The 12,004-nt window shown below is 30.8% G+C and overlaps 1 protein-coding gene across 1 annotated transcript in view; it reads right to left on the bottom strand.

Annotated features, from left to right (window-relative positions):
* Window positions 1-3,103, bottom strand: part of LOC147074521 (uncharacterized) — a 74,144-nt gene extending 71,041 nt beyond the window's left edge. The window contains exon 1 of the mRNA XM_085943968.1: window positions 2,719-3,103. The gene's annotated coding sequence lies outside the window, so the exon portion shown is untranslated. The remainder of the gene's footprint in view (window positions 1-2,718) is intronic.
* Window positions 3,104-12,004: the final 8,901 nt, after the last annotated feature.

The raw sequence follows: 12,004 nt of genomic DNA, 5'->3' as shown, positions 1-12,004 counted from the left end.
GTCTAGCGTCTAGATGTTGCGTCGAAGATACACATTAATTTGTATCATGACAATGAACGCGAGCGCAAGAGATAACCAATCACATTATATTAATTGCATTAAAACACGACGTGTTTCCGCGAATTGTCTGGAAGCCCCCCCCCCCCCCTAGGACTCTTTCCGAAATATATAATATGGTGCAAAAGCATTCTCAGATATGAATTAATTGAATGGATATGAAACTGTGCTAAACTATTGATAACAATTAATTCTAAACCCAATACCAGTGTTGGGTATCAAATAATCAAAGTTACTTCGTTAGGATAATTCGTCTACCTGTATATTCATTATTCATTAGTTATAACAACAATATGCAGCTATGAATTAGGTATTATTCTTATTTTAAATGATCTACTATAATATAAATTTCTACCGCGAAACGAATAGCCAATATTGACAGCACCAAAACCGATAGAAAATGAAAGCTATACATTTCAAACCAACATACTCATAATTCAAAGACAATTTATTGATCATTTTCTAGTTGTGGCATTGTTTGGATTTTATGACTTTCTATTCTAATAGCAACATTATACGACACTTTTGTTTGGAAAGGATTATAATATACGATAGACATGTCACTATTTAATTACCAATAATTAATAATATACAATACTAATATTACCAAACGTCCGCTGTCAGAATTTGAAAAAAACTTTACGTGAAAACATTCAACTGTTTAATTTTTACTTTCATCTCCAAAAAATAATAGACATTTTAAAAGATTGTAACTCAGTTTATGTTTATTTGTATCTGACGTTGAAGGTTATTGAAATAATTCTATTATTCAGATATTTTCATAAATAAGAAAACATATACCTACATGAAAAGCTAACACAATTACAATGCAGATAAAACATGATATTTATCAATCAATAATGCGTTATTTCCATAGACAGTAATTGAATTTATCAGACTATTAAAACATTCGTATCGTACCTATATCTATATTCTGCACTAAGTTTAAATATAAAAAATGACCAACAGTTAAAATTTTACTTGCATCTTTATTGTCATATTGTTTTTATATTAAACTTGACATATTATAAGTCTAAAATGGCATATCATATTTAATTACATGCCTAATAAATACATGATACAAAACAATGCAGAATGCTATATTATAGTATAAAAACTCTCATTTATATTTTTTTTCTAATATGATTCAAAGTATTAGACGTTTTCCCAAGCAATCAATAATAAAATAAAGTCATAAAGATGTGTATTTTGGGACCCCAGAAAATATTACTTTATAGTATCTTAACAAAAGGGTGGGTTTTGAAAACATATTATGCATTGTATGGAAACGAAAAATTCGATATCTTGACCATATTATGCTAAAATATATGAACTGCTTCAGTTTATCATAGAGGGGAATATAACACCATAAAGGATACACATTTCTTTGCTGAAGTGTTGATGAATTTGTGTTAGTGGTTAAGATGTTAATTTTTAGAGCCACAGTGAATAAAACAGAGATTTAAACTGTGATAGCCAACCTCACAGAAAATATGGTGGATTATTGGTGATTATTGAATAAAATAACATGAATAATGGAGTAAGATAGTATTCCTATAAATATAGTTTGTTTTTGGTATAATTTCGGCACTCTAGATAATAATCGTTTTCGCTCGATTATATCAATTTCTTCGAATTTTGATTATTCGATTTTATTAAATTTCATAGTCGATGAGATGTTCGATTTTTGGCCTTCTTTAACATAAAATAGCAGTTTTCTACCGGATATGGATCATATAGTCGGTGACATACATGTTGCTACTGCGTGCATTCGTATATACAGTAATACTCAAGTGGTATTTGCCGCGATATCCACTATCTGGAACGCGTAATTCATCTTTCCATCCCGCTCGCGATTTGCATTTTCTATTCAAGTGTACTCACAATAATATAATATCGAAATTAGGTTTCGCTAAATTATCTTAACACTGCCTACAAAGCGAGACAATCGACCTTTATTGTAGCAGAGTATTATATTAATACTTATATTAATGCATATTCAATTTTTTTTAAAATTGTAAATAAGGTAAATATTTAAATTGATGTTACCCACCAATTTTATTAACACGCCGAACATTCATTCATATGTGTGCCTATCTAAAATTAATAATTTTAACTACATTTATACTAATAGGAGATAAATGGCTTTAAAGTTTAGATGAAAAAATTTTCATAATTCTGTTCAAAAGTAACAGTACCTATATGATAAAAATACGTTTTATTTTATTTGTAAAAATAAATCACAATATAGGTAATATAGTACTAAATTTCCATAATTTAATAGCTGTTGTGGTTTCGTTAGTTTATAAAAAAAATATCACTAGGGACAACAGTTATAAATATTATACAAATAAGTTTTTAAAGATGCATGTAAATGTGCCTAATATAAATATTGTTGTGAGTTCATACAATTAATCTGTCCTCAATTTATGAATCTAGATATAAAGGGCACGTATATATACGTATCTACTATTAATCAGCATAATAATATTATATTTTAAACCAATTTATAATTTGAACACAAAAAGACTTCTCGTAAATTATATTATTACTTTAAATAACCTTTTTTTTTAGATAATACTATAAATACACCAGTAATGGATACATAGTTCTGCAGAAATAAAATAGTGTAAAACAAAAAAATAAGATTAGTTTCCTTACCACACATGGAAAATTTGGAAAACTGGTCACCCCTTCAGAAAAAAAAATAATAGGCTGCCGATGTTTTGAAAAATAAATTATCGCGCCAAGCGATGAAAGAAAAAAACACTGCACCACTTTTTCACACTGAAAAGACGTTCATCTTTCGTTTTAAGTCGATGGATTTAAAAAATAATAATTGATATTGAAAGTCGTAATTGTTTTTGATCGCACAGTTTGTTGAGTGTTGGTGGCTAGACAGGTATTTCACACTTGAGATGGTGTTGCACAGATGAAAGAAAGGTAACTGTTATTGCTAACACTGAGTAGTCCGTTTCGGTCAATAAGTCATGGAGAGCGCTATGGCTGCACGCGTTGTTTCCACGCGCCCGTTTGTTTACAACTGACCAGCCTCTATACCGCCACACGAAGGAAGCTTACTAAGAGACAGGGAGAAGTGGTTTATGGAAATGAATACCTCATGAAAACCTGTGGACATAGCGCCCTCCCAGACCAAATATTTTAGAGAGGGTCTGAATATACTCACGAAAATTAAAGCCCGCTTTGGTTAGTTGTCTATGATGCAGTGGAATAAATAATATTGTGAAAGTAACGCGAATTGCTTTTTGATATTATTGTGTTAGCATTTTCTTCGTTAGACACAAAGCTCTAATTTATGCAACTAAATACAGCTTTCACGATAGGCAGAATAGTCCAACGTAAACGTGGTTCATCAGCTTAAGGGTGATAAGGGCTATCAGGTGATTCAATTTCAATTCAATTTCAATTCAATTCAATTTATTTATTTTACATACTGTGGACATTACAAATTATAAATTTAGGACGTTAACAACATGACATAAAATAGTATTATAAAGAAGAAAGAAAAAATAAAAGTAATGAAAGGGATAAAAATGAATATATAAAAAGAGAACATAATATAAACATACAAACGCAGTGAAAATATAATTATACGTCTATAGTAGTTCAAAGAAGTACACCGAGTTAGCTAAGGAGACCCTATTTTAAGAATTTATAAAATAGCGTCCACCTAAACTCACCTCACGCAAGTGGAATATATCAACACCCGAAGCAATTTAGTTGAACATAGTTATCACCCTCCCAATTGGCATTACCAGTGGCAGGTTGGTTCAGCACCTTGGGAGAATAAACAACTGATGCTCCCTATTTCTAAGATAGTTATCAGGGACACACACTGTCAATGCTGCCCAGAATGGTAGAGTGATAAATTGTCAATGCCATAGTTTTGAGTGTTCATTGATAATTTCTTTTATTTTGTTAACTGTCAATTCATGGTGGAACTGCATTGTATTGTTGTTTTTATTTAATAAAACGCATTTTTTTTGTAGTACTTATTCCACTTTTAATTAAGAGATTAGGATCGGTTTCGGAGGCGGACGAAACGTATCCTTCATTTTCACTAACATTGTTCGACTCGTTAATGCACTACTGTCTGGAGATGTTAATAATATATTCAATAATAATATGTTCATAATTAACTATTTCTTTTATTCAACGAATAATTCACAAGATTTAAGAATGTAACATTCAAATTATTAATATGTTCGTTTGTTATTTATAAATTTATTTGTATATTGTTCTTTTTCTTCTTCTTCTTGATATAAATCTTTTGGAAGGTCGCCAGGCAGGACACGAAATTGACGAAGTGAATCGGTTATGTATTCCGTTTCTATAAATATTTTAAGACACATAGTAAAACAAATGGGTGCCGGACTAAATCCTGAAGGCCGAAATCCCGTTAGCCTAAATCCCGAAAGTAAAAAATAAAAAAATACTGAACAAACTACTACTACTACAAAAAAAACCTTTTTTTTGTCTCTCTTGTAAAATTTGCGCAACTCAAGTGTCAAGATTGCGCAATTATTACTGTTTGTATTTTTTTATTTTTCGGGATTTCGGCCTTCGGGATTTCGGCTTCCGGGATTTCGGCCATTCGGGATTTCAGCATTCGGGATTCCGGCCTTCGTGATTTCGACCCAAACCCAAAAATATATATTTATGGCATGATTTACTATTTCTCTAAGCAATAATGAGCTTTTGTGTTATTTAGCTATAAACAATATGTTTTATGCAATATCTGTCATCAGAGAATAGTTTTTGTTTTTATTGTGTTCATCATAAACAACAAAGTACCATACACCTACGTGTATTAAGAGCGTACATAAGTGAAACGGCAAATAATTTTCAACACTATGTGGGACGTAATTTCGGCCGCGTTGACATTCGGAGAGCGATAGTCGACTTGTGAGCACGTCAATTTGTTTTGTGATGGCGTCAGAGGAATATATTCTTAAATCGTGTAAAGATGACTAAAAAACGTTCCGCATGTACTTGAAAAAGAAAACATGTCAATGAAAATACTATTAATATTACTAATATAATAATAACCATAACATAAAAGGACGCATGTTGAATTTTTATGACAAATTATACTTGGTTCGGCTCGCGTCATTTGCACAATAGTCACGATCTTTTTCGACCATGCCTCAGCTGAGGTATAGCCTTAACCAACGCGTTACATACCCTAGTAATAATAATTAATGGTTGATTTAAACATTCCCTCTTGCCTTACGTAAGAGACTATAAGACTTATTTATTTTTCTCAACATTTTTTGACCTGTGAGCCTCTTTTAAGTGTATTTTTATAGCTCATGGTAAGCAATAAAGGAGAAAATCGCACAGTATAATTAAAATGACAAAATCTCAACAAATTCTAAACAGTATTGCACCGCAGATAACTGTTTTTATTATAGATGATAAAATGTATCAACAAATGCGAGAACACACGATTTTTATAAGAATTTATAAAGGAAATATGATGAATTAAAGAAGATTCATTTTCATTCAGGGGGAAAATATCCCCTTTTTACAACGTTTTTATTAGCTCGTATTCTTGTTTGTCCGGTGGTTGTTTGTCCAGCACAAATCTTGCAATCGATTTTTAACTAACTTCCCGACTAGCTAGACATTTGAAACTTTTATAATATATCAGAACACGATTCCAATGCATTATTTTAATACTTTTAGCCATCTTTAAGCATAAATGAATTCATTTTCAGTTAATTCTGTTTTGTATGGGAAGTTATTTCAGAAAAATCCGTAAAAAGTAAAAGACTATTATTGGTTGCTAAGGGGGTGGTCCTAGCAACTAAATTATTAATATATACGTGCGTTACTATGTAAATCAATATGAAATGTCAAAATGGCATTTCAGTATTCTATATTTATTCAGTATTTCTATCAAGTACAATTTTTTTGATCGTTTAAGCTAGTCAAGTCAAGTTTATATGATTCAACATAAATTTAAAAACGTTGTACTTATATAAAAAGTTCTTTTTATCTTGTAATTATTTAATTATAAAATTTCGCTCAATCTGGACACACTAGTCATAAATTTACAACAGAAATTTCCATAGTCCAAATTTCCACAAATAAAAACAATATAATATGTATCCACGTAGGTGTGTATTACTTTTTGCTGTTAAGAAAGTATTGACATTTTATTAAACCACGAGGTCATAATAAATACGTTTGAATAATAATAAAATTGTCTATTTCATTTTCTATGAATACATGATAAAATTATTGTATAAACAATAATGCAATCATTTTATTTTGTATACAAATAATTTTGCTTTAAGGGGGGACATGCTCAGCGTAGGTTAAAATGGAGATTTTATTATATTTTCAAAGCATTTCAACCACTGGGGAATGCCAAAAGAAATGGCGTATTTCAAAAAAACACTACCTTATTCTTAGGTCAATAATTATTATAAAGCAATCATTATTCGTAGGATGTTTATCACACTTGAATGGTCAAAGACATAGCTTATAATTAGTATCTTTAGAACTATCTTCAAATGTATAAATCTTGCCCATTTTTTGAATAATAAAATGCAAAATTCTTGTCAAATTTGGGATCACAGAGATTATCAATATAATTTTTTATCGTAAATATTTCACTATAATAATGTCGACATAAATTATACGGATGGTTTTATAAATGCGTTTAAAAATTAATAAATGTAAAAAATTTTAACACCACTGCACATTTATGTACTATATTCTAAAATATATATGACTATATTCTAAAACATTAGAGCGAGAGGTTTAAAAGAATACTATTTTATGTAATAAAAATACTTTATGCAGTCATCAAATGTTTAAAATAAATATAAAGGATAATAAGGCTTCAAAATTATATAAATAGATTATCTACAACGTTTAAGGAATGTCCAGGATCGTGCTTTGAAAATAGAATAAATGCTCCATTTTGACCCATGCTGAGCACGTCCGCCCTTAAACACCACAGATACTTTTCAATGGCGATTAATCCTATAAACCAGTAGTCGAAAAACTTTGGATGAATATTTCTGGAGCTTCAAAGACCACTGTATAATAATATGTCTTACCTACCAATGCTCTGTAGAGTATATGCTTCATAACTTTGCACTCCATTTAATATATTTTATATCTATTATCTATTTATTTATTACTATATATATATATTAATACAAGTGAATATCATTTGATCTAATAGTATGCGCGGTAATCAGGCAATCAGTCGTATCAGTGTAGTAAAAAGTGCAAAAGAGTGCAAAGTTATAAAACGTAGGTACACTATATCAGCGATAAACTTCTTTGGGGTTTAATTACACCATTTTACTTCAAGCTTTCAAACATTTTACTTCACAAAGACTAGGGAATTCAATCCCGAGCCAAAATTATGATCCCGGGATTTCGGGATTACAATTTGACAATCCCGGGATCCCGGGACTGGTCCCGGGATTGGCATTTTTTCCATTGTTAATATAAAAAAATTATAATTACAAATAACATTGATAAAAACAATCAAAAATAAATCTAGTATAATTTTTACAATTTAAGACATTTATTGTTAATATTTTATACGTTCAATCTTGGAAATACACAAGTTTAACGGAGTAAATAATATTGTAATTTAAATAATAATGTGAATTTAATAGGAGAATGCTGTTTCTAATAGTAAAGACTTAATGAATGGATTAGCGATATTAAAGCAAATAATCATGGCGTACTTATGGCCTTTCCGCTTCATAAATCTATTAGTCAGACAAATATGAAACTGCCGTAAAACGTATGATATCATGGTGGAATTACTTTGTTAAAAGTGCGAAGCATTGTTTTTTTCCAATCTTTCCATTTTTAATAATTTACGTGAAAAAATAAAATGAATCGGCAACCTACACATGGGTATAAATCAAACTTCATTCAAACTCAGTTTATTTTTAATGTAGTTATTTTTTATTAAAAGTATTTTTTCTGTTATATTTTCGTTTTTATTTTATTTTCCATAAAAATTGATAAAAAAATCAATCCCGAAATCCCGGGATTATGTTTGTCAATCCCGGGATTCATAGATATCGAAAATAGCTCGGGATCCCTAACAAAGACCACATAATATAATGGCAGTTCGTACAAAGATAATATTATGTCATTAAAAATCCCACGAAGGATGAAAACTTTGACGAAAGATCAAAAGATCGACTCTCTAATACAACCTACAATTACTAACCCTTGCACTTTATGAAATTATACTACATGAGTTATCATTGGTTATTACATTCATTTATACTTTAATAGTTGCCATAATAACTACAAACACTTTTCCCAGACAAGTATGTAAAATAACAAAATAATGTACTCATATAAAAAGTAATGTATTACTTACAATATTTTGCATGTTGCAAATAATTAACATACATTGTATTTTTGCTTAGAATACAGATAACTGCATATATTCCATATTGAATCATATTCACTGATAAATTATTGTGACCACACTTCCGTACATACGCTTTTTTGTTTTGCTTTCTATATAAATGGTGATAATTTAGTGGAATGTAATCGGGATGATGGTTATGGTGAACTGGGGAACTCCGGGCACTCACCTTCTGCCCTTAGTATGCAGAGAAAATCCCTCACTCTGAGCTCACGAGTCATAAGCACGCACTGCTTCATTATTTGTATTGGATTTGAATGTATACCTTATCGCGATCTTTAAAACACTAAATTAGGCATGCCCGGGGGTAAAACAAATATTATGTTACCACTAATTGCTACTAGCCACTGGATATTTGACAGTTCGCGGGGAACTATAAAATAAGACGGCGGCCGTGATGTATCATATTTCAAAACAGTCAGATCCTATCTCAATTCTCAATATGTAAAATTGACGTACTCTGTCTCGCTCTACAAGTTAACATAACCAAGAGAGGGGCTGATAAAATATAGCACTTTTTGAAAGTTGACGATTAACCACCTGAATACTTAAAGTGATAAATATAATTTATATTTATCACAATTAGCTCTCTTTGGATATCAAGTGATATGTTAGAATAGGCATGCAGGTTAGTTTTGCATATTGTGAGAAAAAACAAGTGACGTAACTACCAGATCTCTAAGATAGTTATCAAAGACACACATTCAACACTATCAATACCAAACTCTCATGTAAGTACACCACGTGTAGAGTTGGGTTTTGGGAATTTACGAATCTCGGAAATCTTTTCTCGGGATTTGGGATTTCTTTATTATCAAATATTAATTGAAAAAACGATTTTCTATATGAAAAAAGTGGACAGGAAACACAAAACGTTCAAAGACTGATCGGGGCATTTAACACAATTAAGCCAACGGCGACTCAAAATGAGCACAATTTTTGCAACATCAGGAATTTTGTGTCCCAAAAGCGTACGTGATTGTCAGATGCAGCGATTGATAGTCTGTGTTTTTTGAAATAAGTAATGTTATGAATTATTTTTGTTTTCCTACTTTTTTTTGTCTTCTTACATAAATAAAAAAAATCATATTTTTTTGGAACATATCTGTTTTTACACTGATTTTAGGATTTTTACAGTTTTATTTTTAAATTTCCCGTTATCTCGAGAATTCTTTTCTAGAAATCCCGAATCTCGAGAATTCAAAATTTCATCATCTCGGGAAATACCCAACTCTAACCACGTGTAAGTCAGAAAAAATACCTAACAAATTCAGATATTATATTCTAACTTTTAGACTAAAGACACTACACCTTATTTTTACTTTTCTAGGCTAAATGTGTTGCCTATTTTATAATGTTGTCAATTCCAAGCAGGCCACTAAATTTTACTCCACTGACACATGGAAAAAATTCGTACACCTTCTTGCCCCTTTTTCGTCCCCTGGAAATGTGGTCAGCCTAATAACAAAACGAATAACAATGATTTATGTGTTTATACCTATTACTTATAAACTGGGTTACGTAACCCTTGCGAACAATAGTATTTTTTTTCACATCAGTAACAATGCGCCTGCGAAATTGAAAGTAAATAGATAAGTGTAGAGAATTTATTAAAAAAAAGTGAACAATATTATTTAGACGACGAGACAGAATTCTACCTACGCATAATAAACCATATAAGTACAGAAGGAAAACTCGCACGACAATCATAACAACAAAAAACAAAACTATTTTCTCTTTTAAATTTTTGTTAAATTGAAACTAGCGCGTTTCTATTTTGTTCGTAGTGCAAAACGCAATTCCTGGCTTTGTTTAAGATATTATTTACCTATGTAAGAATGGTTAGATTACAGCTATGGATTTTTCAGCAGGACACAGAGCACGTCCTCTGGGATTTTCCGGAGAATAGTGATGGAATCTCGCCGGATCAGTCCGTCTTGGGCCTTGGCTACGCATAATTCATTGCAACTATGGTCATTTTTTAACTGATTCAAAGAACAATGTTAAAATGGTCAATTTGATTATTTATAATATTATAACTCAATTAAATATTATAATTCACAAAAAACATCTTGTTTTTATAACCATTATAATGGATTTAAATTATTTTCATTTACTTTCTCATTATAATTACATATAAACAATTTCATTATTTAGTATGTGGTAAATGATGGTTCAAGTCCAAGACAGTCTTTTTGGAATATGTATAATTAATAATATAAGTTAGGAGGAATTTTAATTAATTGTATATTTTTCAAGCAGACGGATGTGGCATATTAACACGGCTGCGTAGCCTATGCGGTGATAGGACTCTTGGTTATAAAAAAATATTATTTGTATTTTTGGAGATTATAATGTTAGTTTAAAAGTTATTCTTGCTTATTATACTCAGGGTCGGGTCTAGCGGTAAGCGGCCGTGTGGGGCTCCGAGGTACCAAGGGGCCCCAAAGGGCCCCGAGATCTTGGAATGTCTTTAAAGAATTTTCTTACAGACGGATTTTGATAATTTCTGATATTTTTTTTGATAATTTCTGTGATTGGGTGCAGTTCATCGCTTACTTTATTATGGTCTCGCTACTTAAGTCTTAGTTTCCGAACAATACAAAAAGGCACCGAACTTAATCATTTTTCCTACCGAATTTAATAATCGGGTACAATCGTTTGATAATGTTGCAAATATGTCGGGAAGTACTCAGGTCTACAAGCACGGATCACAGAGCATAGTCCGAGTGCAATTTTTATTCCGTCTGCAAATATTCTAATGTTTAAATGCTAATATAATTTTATTCTTTAAATTTAAATTGGAAATTTTGCTACTGGTAAATCACTGCAAATAGTGGAATGCACTATTGAAAGGATCTATCCTACTGAAGTCATTTGAAAATTTCATCAATAATTTCCGAGATGAATATGAAAAAGTTTAAAAGAAAACAAGGACACTATTAAAACCACACCAGACATCTATCGAGCCGCCAAAGAAATGTAGAAATATTATTGATTTTTTTTAACAATCCCCTTATCTAATGCGTCAGGTGAAAGATCGTTTTCTGTTTTAAAGCGTGTAAAAAATATTTGAGAAATACTATGAGAGAAAAAAGATTAAATAGTATGGCCATTTTGTATATAGAGCAAGAAATTTTAAGCCGAATTGACCTGCCAAAATAATTGACGAATTTGCAAGAAATAAAGCAAGACGAAAATTTATTTAAAAAATATGTTTTTTTTTTGTTTTTTTTTTCTATTACCTTTGTTATATTTTATGTTAATAAATTAATGAGAGTTTCTATATACTCGTATAAAACTTTTTTTCTAACTTAAATTTGGGAGCCCCGAAATATTTACCGCTCAGGGCCTCTACTTGACTTGATCCGCCCCTGATTATACTGCTACGAATGTTCAGTATTTTTCCTGAACATTCAGTCTATTGTGCAAGCTACGTTTGTTCTGTGCTCAATGGTGTGCAAAAGCATACCCAGTGAACATAAATCCACACATAACCGACAA

Source organism: Rhyacophila brunnea, unplaced genomic scaffold (assembly GCF_057557595.1).
Source record: "Rhyacophila brunnea isolate RB1 unplaced genomic scaffold, BYU_Rbru_1.0 scaffold_16, whole genome shotgun sequence".
NCBI classification, from domain to species: Eukaryota; Metazoa; Arthropoda; class Insecta; order Trichoptera; family Rhyacophilidae; genus Rhyacophila; species Rhyacophila brunnea.
This window is presented reverse-complemented; position numbering and strand designations above follow the sequence as displayed.